Here is an 18604-nt window from a genome sequence, read left to right as displayed (position 1 = left end):
AATTGACAGTTTTAGTGATTCCGAGGGCATAGAGTGACCAAACGGAGGGCTGTAAAGCACGGCACGACCCTCTGACCGATACGCTCGTTTCGAGCTATCACACGGCCCATTCCACGACACGCTCTAAAAAATCTAGCAAAAAAACAAACAAAAAACACGCTAAAAACTAGTCACAAGGCCTCCTAGAGCAGCTTTTTGACACCTTAGGGTATCAAAAGCACATGCACTTACGCTCTGGGCGGGTGCTAGAACACGAGCATATTGAGGGTGCCTCTGTTCATACGGACACCCATTACCCATCCACGATAGGCTCTAGACCCTCAGCGGGGACATAAGGTAGCACCACCCAAGACCCTAAAATAGCCGCTAGTGATTCCTCCTCCGACTCAGAAATCATGGAAGCATACCCTACCCAAAACACTGAAAGAGAAGGCCATGCACCTCCCGAAGCTCCACAGCCTAGTACTAGTATGTTTAGCCGTTTCATGGAAACATTAGGTAGAGCTACTCGCTCGGAACCTGATGCAAATGAAGCACAGGAAGGGGGTGGAGAAGTGGACTCTCCTTTCACATCGCACGTGGACCCCACACCCCCAAAGAGTGTCCATGTGGATATCCTGCCAACTTCTTACCAAGAAGGCCCTGTTGAGCTGCCTCCTTCAGAAGTTCCCTCTAGAGTACCGTTGGTGACAAGTAAAACCACGGGGAGCAACATTGCTTCTACCTCACAAGAAACCGTTAACACGTCGACTCTAGAAGGATTGTTTATTAATGATCATTGGACATACAACCTCCACACTGAGGTGTTGACGGATCTACACTCTGGCCATGCCTACCATGTAGGATGGATAGAGATTGTACAATCCACCTCTAGTGCCACGAGCATCGAAGATCAACAGAAAATGATCTGTAATGTTATCCATGGCATTATTCAATCAGAAATGCAAAACCGAGGGGTAAATATACTCTCAACTGGCCCCATGAGATTTCTGGATACGAGCAAGGCTCAACAGCCTACTCTATCACAAATGGAGACTCCTCTAATGAGCCCCATGGACCCATCTTACGTCATTTCACCTGGGGTCTCTATGCAATCTGAGCCTCCGAGCGACAACTTTAGCTTCCCTAACTTGGCTCAACCCTCTATTAAGGAAAACACAGTGCTCACTCCAGGGATAAGCCTGACAGAGAATGTACCGATGACATCTACGGTTAGCGCAGTGCCACTACCTAGTGTCGTAGTACCTAATATGGGGCCTCGACCATGGCCTCGACCATATGTGCCTCTAGCCCCTTATGCACACATGGCCCCCACACCTCCAATTGTATCACTTGCTTATGCTCCTCGAGTGCCGCTCCCTAGCCCTTATCCGAGTGGACCTATGCCCGGTTATGTTCCATATCCTGCATCATCCACACATATGCCAAGACCGGCACCCGTCCCTCTCCCACATATGATTCCAAGAGTACCTCCACCGGCCCTGCCTCCTCACATAGGTGACTTGGCAGCGTTTGCTCAAACCATAGGTCGATCTATCGCGGAAAATATGCGTCACGCATCTGATAGAGAGCCTAGAAGTAAGGCAGTACAAATTGCCAAACTCACGCAAAAATTCAATGGGGACGAAGATGCTAGGAAACACATTGAAGTGTTTGAACAAGTATGTGATTCCTTAGGGGAACGCAACGAACTACATAAGTGCAATGCCTTAAGCTTGACATTAAGTGGGAAGGCTGGAGATTGGTATAGGACCCTAAGGGTGGACGAGAAAACAATCTACCCTACCCTTCGAAGGTTGTTTCTAAAGGCGTACATACGAGAAGGTGTGCTTTGGGGTGTAGCATCTCAGCTACAGAAGGCCGAACGTAAGGAAGGAGAGTCAGTAAGGGACTTCATTAGTCGTCTAAAGCACTTAAACTCTCGCTGCCATGTAAATGAGTGCTTCAACAATAACCAACTGCTTGATCGATTCATTCGAGGGTTGAGGAATGAAGGAATCTATAATGGACTAGTGATTAGAGGTATCACAACCTGGGAAGATGTCACTGCCAATGCAATCCAATTAGAGGACAACTTGATGATAGCAGGCATGAGGGTGTCTACTGACACGAGATCCACTAGCTCACAAGCCATTGAGTATGAACCCATGACTGCAAAGCCCATTGCCAATGAGCCAAAGGTATTTGAGACATTCTTGACAGACCTCACCAAGGCAATCCAAGAGTCTCTTAAGGATAATCAGCCCCCTCAAAATAGTCACATGTATCCAAGAAGGGAGCAACAATGGTGTTCCATTTGCTTAGGTCCACATAGCACTAGTGAGTGCCCTACGTTTAGAGTAAAATTTAATGGAACTTGCAACGCATGTGGTAGGTATGGTCACCAAGCTAAGGATTGTTTAATGATCAAACGTATTATGGCAAATAGACCACCTGTAGCCTGGACGGATGCACCTCGAGCTCCTGTAATGATGCCTGCTCCACCTGTTGAGCAACTACCGCAACACATGGTCCCTAGACCTCAAAATGTTGTACAAGCTACACCGTTACCACCTCCTGTGCTGGGACCGCAGCCCCTGCATCCAAGAGTCGCCCCTATGAACCAAGTGGGTTGCGAGCCATCAAATGCTTATGCAGATGGCTGTGAGGAGGAAATAGACACTAGTATTGCCTACGGACTTGATACATTGGAAGAGTGTCCTATATACTACATGGAAGATTGTTGGGGGCAAGTCAAGCCGGTTTATCAAGCTGCTGCTCTCGCATCCAGAGGTCAAAATATCAACACCCAGGCTAGGAGGCCACCTCTTCAATGCTACGAGTGTGGTGGACCACATCGAGTAGCGGAGTGCCCTATTAGGCTGCAAAAGAATGTTGCACAGATGCAAATGAATCAAGGGAGCACGTCTGCAATGCCAATACTCACATGTAATCGTTGTGGCATAGATCACTTGATTGCCCAATGCCCCTATAACCCAAATGCGCCTAAAATCACACCCCTAAATTTGGTCGAAATTGCTAGTGTGACATCGCCAATACCACCCATCGCACCCGCTTATGCGATTACACGGTCCATGCTTCAAGGGCCAGGCCATATCCTCGAAGAGAGAGATACCGCGTCAGTTATCCAAGCAAAGAAAAACAAGACACGAAGGAAGAAGTCGCAGAATACGGAAAATTCAAAGCCAAGTTCCTTCATCCCATAAATAGGCCACTCCACAGAGTCCTTTATTATTCACCTTTTGGGGAATTTCCCTCCAAAAAGGGTTCAATAGTTTGCTACCTACTTTAGAGAGCGAAGGGACCAACGTGTTATAGAGTTTTGGAAATACTTGGTAATCTCTCCCCACTCCAGTGCCTCCATTTCTCTTGTACATTTACGCACAAGCTCGCCTATTGTGCCACCTAATCTCAGGCTGGACCAGTGAGGGGCTAGCAGTTTGTCGTGAACTTCTAACCCTAGCCACTAGCCTCCTTGAGATAGAGGCTTCCCCTTGTCCATTATATGCTTTGTCATAATAGCCCATGCTTGATCTTACTTTGCAATTGAGACCACAAAGTTGGCACACTAAGCCTTTGTATGAACCTCAGGGTTAAGTATCTCAATACCTCCTTGCTCTACTGGCCTAGAGACATACTTCCATTTGGCCCACTACCAATGCACCCAATCTTTGATGTTATTTTTCCACAGGAGTATTTTTACCGATTTCAAGAATTCTTTCCAGTTGCATTTGGCGATCTTGAGGAGTAGGCCAGTTAAGGCAATGTAAGGGATCATAAAAAAATTAATCACTTTTACCAAGCTTGGAAAGGGGAGCAGTACATACTCCCACCTTTGCACCTTGCACCTAACCTATCCACGACCCACTGGAACATTGGCTTGTGTGTTATGTTAACCCCAAGAGGGGCACCTAGATGTCAAAAAATCTTTCCTTTTGACACAATCTCTCGTCTCCATAAGGATGGGTCAAAAGATTCGTTTTTTGAAAGTGAGATCATCCTTAATTTCTCCATATTGCACTTTGACCTCTAGGCTATGGCAAATGTTTGCACAAGCTCTAGAGCCTTCATGATTACTTGAGGGTGATGCATTATGGAGCTATGCAGACCATATAGAGGTGTCTGTGGGATTTGCATGTAGGCTCTAACATAGATACACATCTCGCCTATCACTAGACCCGATACGGTTGTATGTAGATTGAGTGAGCGGGCCGATCGGCATAGATTGAGAGAGTCTCTCACCTATTTTTTTTGTACATACTAGTAATTTAGCTAGTAGCACTCACTTATCAACACATTTGACTTTAAATGGGAGGTTGTTGGGATAAAGGCGGTGTGCCTTACCTTGGACTAGACACCTGATCCGAATGCCCACACTTCATCCTTATTGCTTGCACATATACAAACAATAAGGAGCACTCTTGTTAGACTTCGACTGAGAGGTCGAACACTCACAAAAACCTTAAAAACTCCATAAATTTAAGAAAATTTAATCATATTGGACCCGTTCCATGCTTGATCTAAAGTTGGTAACCACCTTGATCTCGGAATAGAATCTCATCTTGAGCTCTATCCTTAGCATAAGACTCTCCCCATCCATTGTTTGCAATCGCATATGCAAACTCACCAAATCCTTGGGGGGGAGGGTCACTATATGTAAAACCTATATATCACGTGTGGGTTCAAGAACTATTTATAAAACCCCTTAGCTATGCGAAAGAAGCCAGCATTTTCCTATTCAATATATAAATTCCTTTTCAAGATCATTTTAACAATATCCTTTCGTATGTGAAAATGTGATAAAATATAGAATAAAACAATCCTTAGTCTTGAACCCACGCAATAAGCTTTTTTTTTGTAAAGATCCCCTTGAGACCCAATCACCGAACTGCACCAATTTTGTAAAAAAAAAGATGATTTTGACGACTGGTTTCTTACCATGCTATCAAAATGGCACGACATTGACCCCCTCTGAACCTGCACATCCTCTGGCATGTGCCAACCTGTAATCCAACCTACCCATCATCATCCAGCTAGGAAAGAATGGCTACCAGCTCTCCCCTAGGATCAAACTTGAATCGAAGAAACTTGGCATCACCATAACAAAGGGTGCTAGATATAGGAACAAGATTCCATAAGATTTGCACACATTAGTATTCCCTGGAAATGAAGCCAGAGAGCTCCACTGTCATAGGACATAACCTGCAGCAAATCCTCCAAGATCATACGACACATAGATTTCTTGCCACATAACATGATCACCATAGAATCCACATGATGACCATACACCACCTATCTTAACCAACACCAAACAACCGTGCTATAAGCATGCTATTCCCTGGATTAAACAACAAGAAACCACATTGTGCATCCAAAAGCATCCATCCATATTAACTATACTTGCCTTTTAAGATTCTTAGAATCTTTAGGATCAAACACTATTGACAACACATAGCATTAATGAGCCCCACAACAAACTAGAGCTTCTGCTGAAACACAGTGCAACGTCCACATCCCATAAAAAAATGGCATCTTGATCTTGTTACAAGAAAGCCATAGAAGAGTATTAACTCCCTTTTGCTGGCATCCATAGCACCATTGACAGAAACATAAGTGGGAAAAACACTCAAATCCAACCGTAGTTAGCATATCGTCTAATAAAGCTAAGAAAATCGTGCATGTAAGGCTTCTTCCCTTGCAATGCCCATGGTGATTTAGCATTATCACCCCCTCCAACTTCATGGCAACCATGAAACTTTGAACAATCTATGTTTGTACCAGAGACTCTTCACTTGGAATTCCAACTTGATCATGAAAAATGACTGTATTTGGTAACTCTTTGGAGAAGTACATCATGCTAATCTTCATTATTTTATGTAGAATGTGTTGTATCTCTATCTTCAGCTCCCTATGCACTCTCTCATTCCGATCAGTTTCACCTCGGATTCACCAAATTTATTGGAGTGCACGATTTACCATTGTTGACCAGGAAAGCAATGCACAAAAATTGAGAAAAAACAACAATCACCACCAAATTTAATGTTTAACAATCATGAAATGCACGAACAAAATTCCACATCAGAAGAAGAATTTGATCCGAAGTAATCACCAACTCCATAGAAAAAAGACCTCATCATCTGTAGGGCGTGAGCCAATTTTTGATACTTTTTCCCTTTCTCTGAAAACCCAATAAAAACAATTAGCCTTCCCGAAGATAAGGGGGTTGGAGAGAGAGAGAGAGAGAGAGAGAGAGAGAGAGAGAGAGAGCGAGAGAGCGATGGAGAGGGAGCCCAAATTCACCTTCGAGCAAAGGAACCCCAACAATTGAAGATCATTCCCCTTTCCTTCTCCAAGAGAGGAAGAGAATTGCCCATATCCCACAAGAAAAGCCTTTTGGTTCCCTCATCCGCTTCACCTTCTTTCCCTTTGTTGAGTGAGATCTTAAAAAAAGCAAGAGAAGCCTTCTTTCTTATTCCAGAGAGAGAGAGAGAGAGAGAGAGAGAGAGAGAGAGAGAGAGAATCCGTCTTAAAGACAGGGCGAGAGGGACAACGTGGGAAAGGCCTCCCTAATCCCCCACCCAATTCTTTTTCTTCCCCTTCCACACTTCCCTCTTCATCCTTTGCTTATTCCCTAAAAACTGTCATAAAAACATTGCCTTGCCTCTAAATCCCTCCTTCCTAAATCAGCCACAAAAGTTTTCTTTCTCGGAGTCCCCTCTTTAGCACTCACCCTTTCTAGTTGCCACCCACCTTCACCTCTAGCACCCGCTTCTTATGTGAAAGCCCCTTGCCTTGCTTGCAAGCATAAGGGTCATGGCCTTGTCAAGTGCCCACATGGGAACATACTCCCCCCCAAGACGTTGAGATGCCGTCTACAGCGCCACAAGCTGCCATTGACCACCCGACATTCTACAACTGTTGTGTACACAATGCAATGCGCAAGAAACAATAGGGTCGCCATAGCCATGGAGAGCTCTCTCTCTCTCTCTCTCTCCTCTCTCTCTCTCTCTCTCTCTCTAACATGTGATGCTCTATGAGGGAGTTGAAGTCCTATATATATATATAGCATGAACACCTTGTTGAGCATTTTGCATGTGGGATTACATCCGACCATGTTGGCAGACATACTCTTGTCCCTTCCCTCCTAAAAAGATTGCTCCCCAAAGTGTAATCTGGCCAAAATTTGCCCAATTTGAGTCCAAGTTGGACTATGTAAAACCCACGGTGATCTTCTCGCCCACAATCCAAACATCCAGTTCAGCCCAAGTTGTCAATCACTCCTCGCATTACAAGGTTCACCGAAGCCAGAAAAACCCATTAACGGAGCAAATTTGATCATATTGGAACCGTTCTGTGCTCGACTGAAGCACGATAAAAGCCGCTTAAATCTAGATTTGAATTGTATCTCTCCAACTCTCTACTTAGCGTAAAACTCTCTTTTGCAACCGTATGTGTCAATTCCACACAACTGCACCAATTTAGTAAAATTGAAGAAGAATGTCACAACCTGAGGGGTGCTGAATCGAAAAGGGTTCTTTGGTGCACTTTTTTCATTGTTGGTCAGGTGTGGACTGTAGTTGACCTCCGGCCTCAAAATGTAGACAACCCCGTCCGTCGTTGATACTTCTTTTGCCCATGTGACACTTCGGGTCTCATTTCCCAAGGGTTGTTGGGATTCGCACTTTTGATTTTGGAGAGGCACCCTTGCCCTCAAATCTCAGAGATTTTTTAAAAGAAAAAAGAGAAATAGGTAAAATATTTAAAAAGGGGAGGAGAAAGATCTCAGAGATTTTTCATGAGTTGGCTAATCTCCGCGGGAAAAACGGATAAAATGCCCGTAAAAATCCAACCCTGGAGGCTCGTCCCAGGTACTGTAGACCTGATATGCCGGCATTGCGGGGCTCCTCCCGTGAGACATGACCCTAAAATCTGTTCAGGGGTTACCATTTTCGGCTTTTATCCAGATATCCTTTCAGGCGACATGACTCCAGGAGACCCCGCCCTATTTGTCGGCGCAGCTTTTCCTTTCCCAAATGAAAGCTGTTGTCAGGCTGTCGATCGTCTCTCTCTCTCTCTCTCTCTCTCTCTCTCTCTCAATCAGAGTCCCTCTCTGGACTCTGGCTCTCTCTCTCTCTCTCTCTCTCTCTCTCTCTCTCTCTCTCGGAATTGGGCACACACGGAAGCGCGGCCGCGCATGCTGCACGCGGGCCATTATTCAAAGGAATGGCGTGGCTGAGGAGTAGAGATCAGCAACTGCAAGCAGTCGAGAGTGGTGGTCGGCCGGCAAGTTTCGATCCTTGCGCGAGGGCAGCGGTACTCTGCGAGGCGGCCAAAGGCAGCGGTCGGGGTCGTACGACGGTAGAAATGCGTTCCTCTGAAGGGTGTGGGGTCGGTCGGTCGGCGGCGGAGGCGGCCAAAGGGGCAGATGCAGGGGCAGCAAGGGGGAGGTGAGGGAGCGGCCGACGCAGGAATAAGGGCGGCCTTTAGAGGGGTGAGAATGAGGAGTTGGGGGAAGTGGGTGTCGGAGATACGGCAGCCCAAGAAGAGGTCCCGCATATGGTTGGGCTCCTACTCGACGCCGGAAGCGGCTGCCCACGCCTACGACATGGCGCTCTACTACCTGCGAGGACCGCTGGCCGCCGTCAATTTTCCGGCGCTCATACCGAATGAGGCCCCTCCCGCGGATGTGTCGCCACGGGCGGTCCAGAAGGCGGCCGTTGCAGCGGGCCTTGCGGCCGATCGACGGGTCCATGCAGCAGCCAATCACTGCATGGATAATGCCGCTTCTGATTGGGCCAAAATCCATCCTCTCGCAGTCGATAAACAATTGCCTTCGACCACGTCTACCATTGCCCGCTTCGTGTTCGACTTCAATCTGAACGAAACCCCTGCACCGTCTGACGATTTTGGCTCCGGCTCCACCTGTCTGCACGATAGCGAGGGCTCACACAGCGACGTCGATGATCTACTTCGCTGCTTGTAATATTTGAACCTGTAAGGACTCCAATTTTTTCCATTTTTGGCAAATTACTGAGTTTATAGGGACCTTGCCGTCCTCTTTCACATCAATGATGGTCGGATTATGGTGATATTTTACTTGAGCGGATGTATTCCTGCATACCGTAGATCTGCTGCCAACTTTGCCTTGAACTTCACAACTATGCCATAATCGGCATAGTTACAACTTACAAGGCATTTTATAATGCTCTTTTTTGGGTGTGACCAAGAATGAGGCTTAGTTATCGGTTCAAATAACTGGTTTTAGGCCGCGCTCGGTAACGCGATGGATGGATATTGTGCCTCGTGTATAGTGTATGATCACATGTGGACCAGTCATTTGTCTTGTATGGAGCCTCTTTTGTAACTTTGGCATAGTTTCATCAGCAGCAACATGTTACTCCTAATTTGTGCACGCTGGACCATAGCAAGCTTTTGGTGGTGGAATGAGTCTCTAATCAAACCTATCTTTAAGCACATAGGACTGCCCATAGCACAGGCAAGCTTGATCATTGATGTAACCTTGTATTGCAGCTTTTCATTTTTCATTTGATTTGATGCATTCATCATCAAGTAACAACATGTGTCATGACTTCGTAACTAGAGAGTGACCTTATTACTCTTTTGAAATGTTAAGTGTCCTGGTCAAAACATGTGTCATGACTTTGTGACTAAAGCGGGACCTTATTACTCTTTTGAAACGTTAAGTGTACTGGTCAAGACATGTGTCATGACCACGTGACTAGAGCGGGACCTTATTACTCTTTTGAAATGTTAAGTGTACTGGTCAAAACATGCGTGAGATTTTTGGCATGTGTGACTCTCTCTGTCTCTCTGTCTCTCTCTCTCTCTCTCTCTCTCTCAGGATTGTTTCTACCACGTCGAGATCTTTGAGATTTCTGGGATTGCTCCTATGAAGGCTCAAATATAACCCCCCCCCCCCCCCCCCCCCCGCAATCGAATCCGGAACGTCACCTTTGCAAGCCTATCACCTTAACCACCTCATGTACGGCTGCTTGTTTGAAAGCATTGGGAGAAGGGCTTCTTCTATGATAAACCCATCGTCGTGTAAATTCGGGCCAGTTTCGTAAATTCAAGCAAATTGATAAATTCAGGGCATCGCAACATCGGATGGCCCACGATGCCCCCCGCTCCGAAAAATAGGTGTGGGCCATTGATCCCATTGTGGCCATGTGAGATAGTGATGAGGCCCACCTACCTTTTATGCTTTATCAGAAAACATATGCCTCATAAAAAAGGGCAACAAACGTTGTTCAAGGATAAAATAATTTGGTAAAGATGGATTTTGGATGCCACAATGATACATATGCTTGTTAGAGCATGTAAATGCATACGATGCGCTTATCCAAATAACAAAGAAGATGGTAAGTGAAGGTACAATTTTCTCAAACTCAATATGAGAAAACACATATTGCATGTAGTAAACTTGAATTTTTTAAAAAGAGAATTTTGTAGGGATTTATGGCCATGTAACAGTCATGGACATGTATATGCATAGTAAGAAACATTATGCCCAACCGTATGCTTGGGAAGGTCACTTTGCATATATGTATCTACGTGGGGTCAACAAAAATATTTGTTTTAGTTATAAAAAAGGTCACAATTTTATATATAGAGGGTTTGTTTGGTCAATGCTAGAAAAAGTACTTTTTAAATGGTATCTCGTTTATACTCTCTCTCTCTCTCTCTCTCTCTCTCTGTTGGTAGTTTTTTTTTGGTGGGCCCAAATGGTGGTGGCTTTCAGAGGGTTCTTTGTAGCTCTCTCGCGAAGAAGAACAAGTGGCATCGCCGCATTGTTGCTCTCTCAAGCTTGTGCGATCTTGACACACTGTCTGTTGGCTGTAAGTAGCTAGTGTAGGAGTGGACGAAGGGCAGGTAGGGGGCACAAGGCCAAGGCAGCAGTCCGTCCCCCCTCTCTCATTGTTTTCACACTGTGTAGAGGAGTCTTCCTCAAGTTCCTTCTCTTCCACAATCAATAAACTAGGGAATGTTCTCTTGAAGATGGATACCAATTTTATATTGTTTGTACTCAAGACCCAAACCTCGTAGACAGACTTCTACTTTATCATCATCATCGGCTGTAACACCAATCGATGCAAGTGACTTACTTATGTTCTTTATCTTCAAAGAATAGTCATTGATGGACAATCTTTTCTTAATTTTTTAACTGTAGTAGAACTTCACATTGATCATTGTATCAAGAAACTTTGTGGCAACAATGGTGGAGAAGTATTGTGGATTGTCTTGAAGTTTTTGGGCTGAAGCAATCTTGACGGTAGTATTTGTGCAAAACAATATTCTTACAACTACTCCTTCTAGTAAAATACCAATTACTATTTGAACAGGTGAAACTCCTATCTCACATTTTTGTACTTTTGGGTGTATTTCTTATATCCATATATCTACATAGATACACACAAAGCTGGACCCCCCTGGTTTGAAGGATAATTTTATTGGGTATTCTGATATTTTTAACAAATACACATTTTATGATCCACCTTCAAAGAAGGTAATAGTACCATTTTCGATGAGCAAGTCATGGTGCAATGCATGGCCTGTAGAGGATTCTAGAAGGAAATGGTATATAGATGATGTTGATGATATCATGTCATTACTCATTGCCTTTTCTTTTTTGTGTGATTTTGAGATTGCTTTAGAAGATAATATTGATTTTTTACATGTTGGCACACAACAAACACCTATTATGGCTAAAGATGATGTATGTATCGAGACATATATTTTGATCTTCCAATTGGTATCATGCATGGTCTTTGTCATGTTTATGATGAGAATCTTCTTGATAATGCTCTCACTACATGCAAGGACCCTATGAGTTAAAATGATGCAATGTTTTCTCCACAAAAAGAATCAATGACAAGAGGATATGGAAGCTGAATATAAGTCTCTTCTCTCCAAAGGTACTTAGGTTCTTACTAAACTACCACTTGGACATACTTATTATAAATGGAAATGGCTTTACAAGATCAAAACAAAAGTGGATGGATCTTTTGAAAAATTTAAATCTTGGTTAGTTTTCAAAGGTCTTTTACAAACTACAGGAGTTGATTATCACGAGTCCTTTTCACTTGTCATTCGCATTAGTATTATTCAGGTTTTATTGGTATTTGCTGTTGATGGATTTTCATCAAATGGATATCAAAACTGCTTTTCTTTATGGAGACCTTAAGGAAGAGGTATATATGGATCAACCTAAAGGTTTTATTGTCAAAGGTAAGGAAGATCTAGTATGTCTACTTCATCGAGCACTTTATGGTCTCAAACAACCATCACGAGCTTGGTATCAAAAGATTGACCTTTTTCTCACATATATCAAATGACAAAATGATAGTTTTTGATTGTTGCTCTATATGTGGATGACACCATACTTGTTTCAACAATCTCAATATTCTTCAACAAGTAAACAAGGTTTTGTCTTTTGCATTTGACATGGTGAACCCGGGAGACATGCACTCATGTCTTGGTGTTCAAATTCAACAATATCATGAAAAGGGTGCTTTCATATGCCATCAAACAAAGTTCTTTCAATCCATTATTCAAAAATTTGGCATGGCATTTCCACGTTCTGCTACTACTCATTGTCTTGTAAGCTCTACCAAAAACTCGCAATTTGTGCAACAAGATGGAGGATTCACGTTACATCAACCTTATGCTAACCTTGTTGGGTGTCTCCAATTTTTTGGATTAAATACTCATTTTGACATGATCTTTGTGCAAATTTTTGTGGACAACATCTTGCTTCTCCATCTCTTAAACATTGGTCTGTAGAAAAAAAGCATGTTTTAAAGTATTTGAAAGGCACTATAGATTTGAATTGGTTCAATGATGCCAAAAAAACTAAAATTCTATGAGTTCTTTTCATATTTTTTGATGTGAAAGTTTAGATTTGGCAAGCTCTCACTTATCTTTGTGCTCTACATGTGGAAATTGTTTCTCTATCAACAATTGTGTTGTTTCTTAGACCAACAAGAAGCAACGATGTGTAGCAATTTTCACCATAGAGGTTGAATATGTAGTTGCACCTTTAGTAGCTCAAGAGTTAGTATGGATACGACAAATACTTGCAGATAATGGTCATCCTCCACTATCAGGTACATCACTTTCGTGTGATAATAAAAGTGCCATAAGACTATGTCTAGTACAACAAGTCAAAACAATGTGTGCTATGAAGTAAATAAAAGCACAATCTGCGTTGCATTTATACACCCGTATAACAAAAATTATACGTATAAAACGTCAATATACGTCGTATTTTCGAATAATTACCGAATAGCCGTATAAAACTTTTTTCGATCGAGATATTTTTCGATCGAAAACTATTTCGATCGAAAAATATCTCGATCAAAACCGTATATATATACAATCGTCGCCGCATTCGATCGAAAAGCATTGTGGACTTTTTTGGAGTTCGGAGAGTTTGCTAGATAGCGACAATGTCTTCGATTTACAGCGGTTTTCAGGTATATTTTTTAAATTTTCAATAAATACTAACTTTTTTTTGTGTTGTGCCAGACTTGTGTAGTGCAGTAGTTTCAGCTCTCACCACAAAGTTGGCTTGCAGGTCGTAGGCCACTTCGTGGTGTGTAGCCATATGGCTCACTCCAAAGGTGTGTAGAATATAGTTTCCTTTCCCGTGGTGTGTATTTATATAACTCACTCTAGGGAAGGCTTATGGTAAATTTAGATTTTCACTCGCATGGTGTAGTAGTATATCTCTCACCATAGAGATGAGTTAGGATTAGAGGTCGACTCGTGGAGTGTAGTAGGCATGATGCTACACCTCTTACTTCAGAGTGGCCTATAAAATTTACAATCTTAAAGTAAATCATTATTGATTATTCTACATAGAAGCACAAAGATTAATGTTCATCATTTTAAGAGTGTAGAGATGCATACTTTATGCCCTCTTCATCTTAATGCAACTTTCGTTATTTTTGTGCTTCTATTTCTGTAGTAACATCATTGTTCATCAGCAGATGACTTGGTGTTACTCTGAACGTAGATATATACAACAATTGATTTACATTTGAGATTGTTGAGCTGTTTGCTGATGGTTGTGTTGTGTGTTCCACACACTCCATTAGAAATAGCTTATAAAATTTACAATTTTAGATTAAGTTTTTCTGTCATATGTGCTACATAGAAACACAAGCATTACCACTCGTTATATTAAGAGTGAAGAGATGCATATTTTCATGCCCTCTTCATCTTAATGTGACATACTGGTTACTCGTGTGTTTCATATTCCAAAAGAACATCATTTTTCATCATTAAATGACTTGGTGTTGTTTTGGACGCACTCCAAGAGGTTGTGTGCTCTTGTGACGCTGTTAGCGACGGAAATACATTGGGTTTTTATAACCCCCGGCGTCGCTAAAACCGTCGCTACGAGCGTCGCTACGAGAGCGTCGCTATAGGCGTCGCTATAGACGTCGCTATATGCGTCGCTACGAGCGTCGCTATATAGCGACGCATATAGCGACGCCTATAGCGACGCTTATAGCGACGTTTACACAGAAGACTATAGCGACGCTCATAGCGATGCTACAGAGCCATAAATAGCGACGCTTATAGCGACGCCCGAGAGAATATTTTTTTGGTGGCAGGGCATTGAATGCCCTGCCACCCATCAACCATATTGTACTTGATTCACTTTTTAAAAAAAGTGCAAAGGTAGATAATAGACCCAAAATAGTCACCCACAAGACGCATTGTTTGCAAAATTGACAATTGTACACATCATAGGCAAAATGAATTGATTGGCAAATGTAATAATGACAATTGTACAACATCATAGGCATAAAGAATTGATTGGCAAAAGGAACTGCGGTGACAAATGTAATAATATACATGGTTCAAAAAGACGTATAAAATCCGTCTCATGATACATAAGCTATGAGAAACCCTAAACTAATGCTATCTAGCTACGGCTAAACTGACGTCGTCTAGTCAGACGTCTCATCGCGTCCAAGCGGCGTATCTGTCGGATTCTGCAAAAAAAGACAATAAGACAGCTTTCAGTAAGTATAAACATATAACGACATTTATAAAACAATACAAAAAATAAAAAAGAGTAAACCCTAATACTAACCATGCCGCCGCGAGAACTGAGAATGTCCATCAGGGCGTTTAAGCCCTTCCTGCCTGCGTACTCGCGCTCGTACGGTGTGGGATCACGTCCTGTCATCGACCACTGTCAAAACATACAAAGATTTCATTATGTTAGAACTAAAAAACTCATAAACCCTAAACTATCGAACATGCATAAAGAGCAATGTGAAAAGACTTACAAAATCAGCTTCAAATGATGCCCATCCACCGCTCCCCAAGTGGTGCGAGCTCCCTGCCTCTACTCGCGCTCTGGCTGCATCCTTTTGTTGCTTCCACTTGTCGGGATTCTCGTACGCTGCTTTCTTCGCATTCTTCCAATCTTCTTTGGCCAGCCAATCTGGCCTATTCCACCCATTCTTGATTGCTTTTGCACTTCGGAACGCTTGTGTTTGCAGTATTCGCGCATTCGAATCTTCATCAGGTCTTCATTGAAGCGCTGATCCCGTGTTGGAACGGGAAACTCATCATGAAGTATGCTGATGACTCTGTTTTTTAAATCACTTGGTACTTCACTCCATTTGTTTAGTATATAGTGTCTAAACAGTTGAGAACAAAGACCACGCATGCGCGAGATCGCCTTCTTGCCGTCATCATCCATGATGATGCCGCCGCTTATGTCGACGGAGTAAGACAAGCCCTCTGGCCGGTGACGCGTGAACCTGGGTGTCCCGACAGGGGTCTCTAGCGGCGTGTCGATGGGGGTACGGACGTCAGGTATCTCCACCGGCGTCTGGGCCCCGAAGCGAGGAGTGTCGAGTGGGGTGGCTCCTGGCGGAGTAGGTAGAGGTGTGTAGCTTCTAGGAACAGTCAGCCGTGCAAAACCTGGCGTAGATGGCGATGCTGTGGCTGGTGTGGGGGCGGGCAAAGAAGGGGAGGGTAAAGAGCCTCGTCGAACACGAGGCGGTGTGGAGGCATCGGTGGCGGAATCCCCACAACAACCGCCACCGCCACCACTAGAGCGCCGGTGTCTAGACGAGTGTGAAGCTCGTCTCGTCGACGCCGAAGCTTCGGAGCGCGCCGAATGCTCCGAAAGAGAGGGAGATGCGGATGGTGTAGGAACGCGCGATGATGCGCCAGAGCGATGACGCTCCACGTACCACTGTCTCTGCTGCGGTGACAAAGAAGAAAGAAACTCCTCATCGTCTTCCCCGTCTCCACTCGATTCGTGCCCTTTGTCGCTCTTGCTTTGCATCCTCATATTGTGAAATCCACTTTTGCATCACTGAAATCCACTTTTGCATCACTAGATTACCCACATTCTTGAATATGTGCATTGGATCGAGCAAGTGATTGATCATGAGTCGGGGCCAGTATGGTAACTCGTACCATAGAGATAGTCTCTTCATCCCTGGAGGCAATCCGTCATCGCACATCTCCTTCTGCTCTAACCATGCGTGTGCAGACATCCTTGGTGGCTCTCTTCCCAAAAAGCCGTCGCGTAACACATGATTCTCTGGAAGATACGCTTGATGACCTTCGTGGATTTGCTTCTTCAGTGAGGGTGCCCTACGTGCATTCAGTCTAGGTCCACATGTGACACATGCTCTATATCCGCTTGTTTGAAGCCCTGCATGTATACACATGATAATAGATCAACTATGGGAAAAAACAATATTTACAGTGTCTGAGTGAGGAGTGTCAATAGATCACCTGAGCATTCTGTTAGCCCGGGATAGTCATGCATGGTCCACATTAGAATGCCTCTGATCAAAGCATTCCGTCGTCCTGTGTGTCGGCTCATATCCACCACCTCTATGCCAATCCACAATTGTTGTAGCTCTTCCAATAGTGGACGAAGATACACATCCATATTCCCCACTTTATATCGCCCTGGCACAATCAAGCTTAGCCATAGGTGCCCCTTCTTCGTAGTCAACCACGGGGGAATGTTGTAGTTGACGATGACAACGGGCCATACACTGTAAGATGTTGATCTTTGACCAAATGGATTTACGCCATCCATAGCCAGGCCTAAGTGCAAATTTCGAGCTTCCCTGGCAAAATCCGACCATGTTCCATCTATATGTTTCCAGGCTGCGCAATCTGCAGGAATTCGTAGCACACCATCCGAAGATTTATTCTCCTCATGCCATGATGCTAGGGCGGCCATGGACTTACATTCGAAGAAATGCTTGATGCGAGGAAGCAAAGGAAAATGTCGCAAAACCTTTTGTGGAATTTTTGTCCCGTGGAGATCTACTCGATATCTTTCGGAATCACATTTCGGACACTTCTCCATGTCTGTGTATTCCCCTCTGAAAAGAATGCAGTCATTAGGACAAGCGTGGATAGAATTGTAATCCATCCCCAAGTTTCGCAAAATCTTTCTTGCTTCATCTCGGGAATCTGGCATCACATTGTCAGCTGGTAGTATGTGCTCTTTCAGTAATCTACACAACATAAAAATATGATACAGTCGTGTAAAAATCTATCAGATCATTATACATTTAGAGTTCTATTAAAGTAAACTAACTGTAATAGATCACCTGAAAAGCGTTGTGACGCTAGTGTCACTCCATCCAAACTTTGCCTGCATGTTGAGAAGAACCAGGAGTGCTTTCAATCTAGACATACGTGCTCCATTATACAATGACGTATCGGCTTCACTTTTCATATCATCATAGATAAGCCTTTCTGAATCCATGATCGTCTCGATCATTTCATCAATCTCGGGCTCAAACATTGCCTCGTTGGGAATGTGCTCTGCATGATCATCCCCCGAGCTGTCAGAGGCTACATCTTGTGGCCTCACATATGCTGCTTGACCAAAGCGCCTGCGAACACGTCTATTGGGTTGCAAGATTGCTGCTTGTTGGCCAGAGTCCGACGAGTTATAATTGGCAATAACTCGATCTATAATAGATGGATCGAACTCGCCAAATTCACGAACGTGCTGCAAAGAAACACGTCTTGTCCGTCGCACAGCATGCTTGCATTGATTACAAGGACATAAGACCCTCGTTGAGAGATAGGTGTTTCGGTTGGACGGTCCCACATCCTCGTCGCTACTCATAATGAGGATAAAAAACTTATAACCTGGACAACAAATTTAATATTCTATTGGCATTCTTCGTCTTATCTCTCTCTCTCTCTCTCTCTTTACCTCACATTCTCTAGTCATGTCCAATCCCCGCACACCTCGGTCTAGAGGTGCACGGAGATCAGAACCACCGGGTTATAATCTCGTCTTTATTGGTCAATACCTATATTTGTGGGTACAAGAAATCTACACATCCACGTCTACATGATACTGCATATAGTGGACAAAATCCCTTTGCCTCTTCTCTAGCTGTAGCACTTCACTTCATCTTAACATCTTTTCACAGTAGATCTTTTCACTGTTCGTCTAACTCCAAACCCTAAACCGTAAGTAATTCTTGCGTGGACTCGATCTAACGTAAATAAGCGTAAATCTAAATAAACGTAAATCTAACTAAAAATAAAGCTAAATCTAATT

This window comes from Adiantum capillus-veneris, chromosome 20 (genome assembly GCF_014529385.1).
Source record: "Adiantum capillus-veneris isolate H3 chromosome 20, ASM1452938v2, whole genome shotgun sequence".
NCBI classification, from domain to species: Eukaryota; Viridiplantae; Streptophyta; class Polypodiopsida; order Polypodiales; family Pteridaceae; genus Adiantum; species Adiantum capillus-veneris.
The sequence above is the reverse complement of the archived record's forward strand: the minus strand, read 5'-3'. Positions refer to the sequence as shown.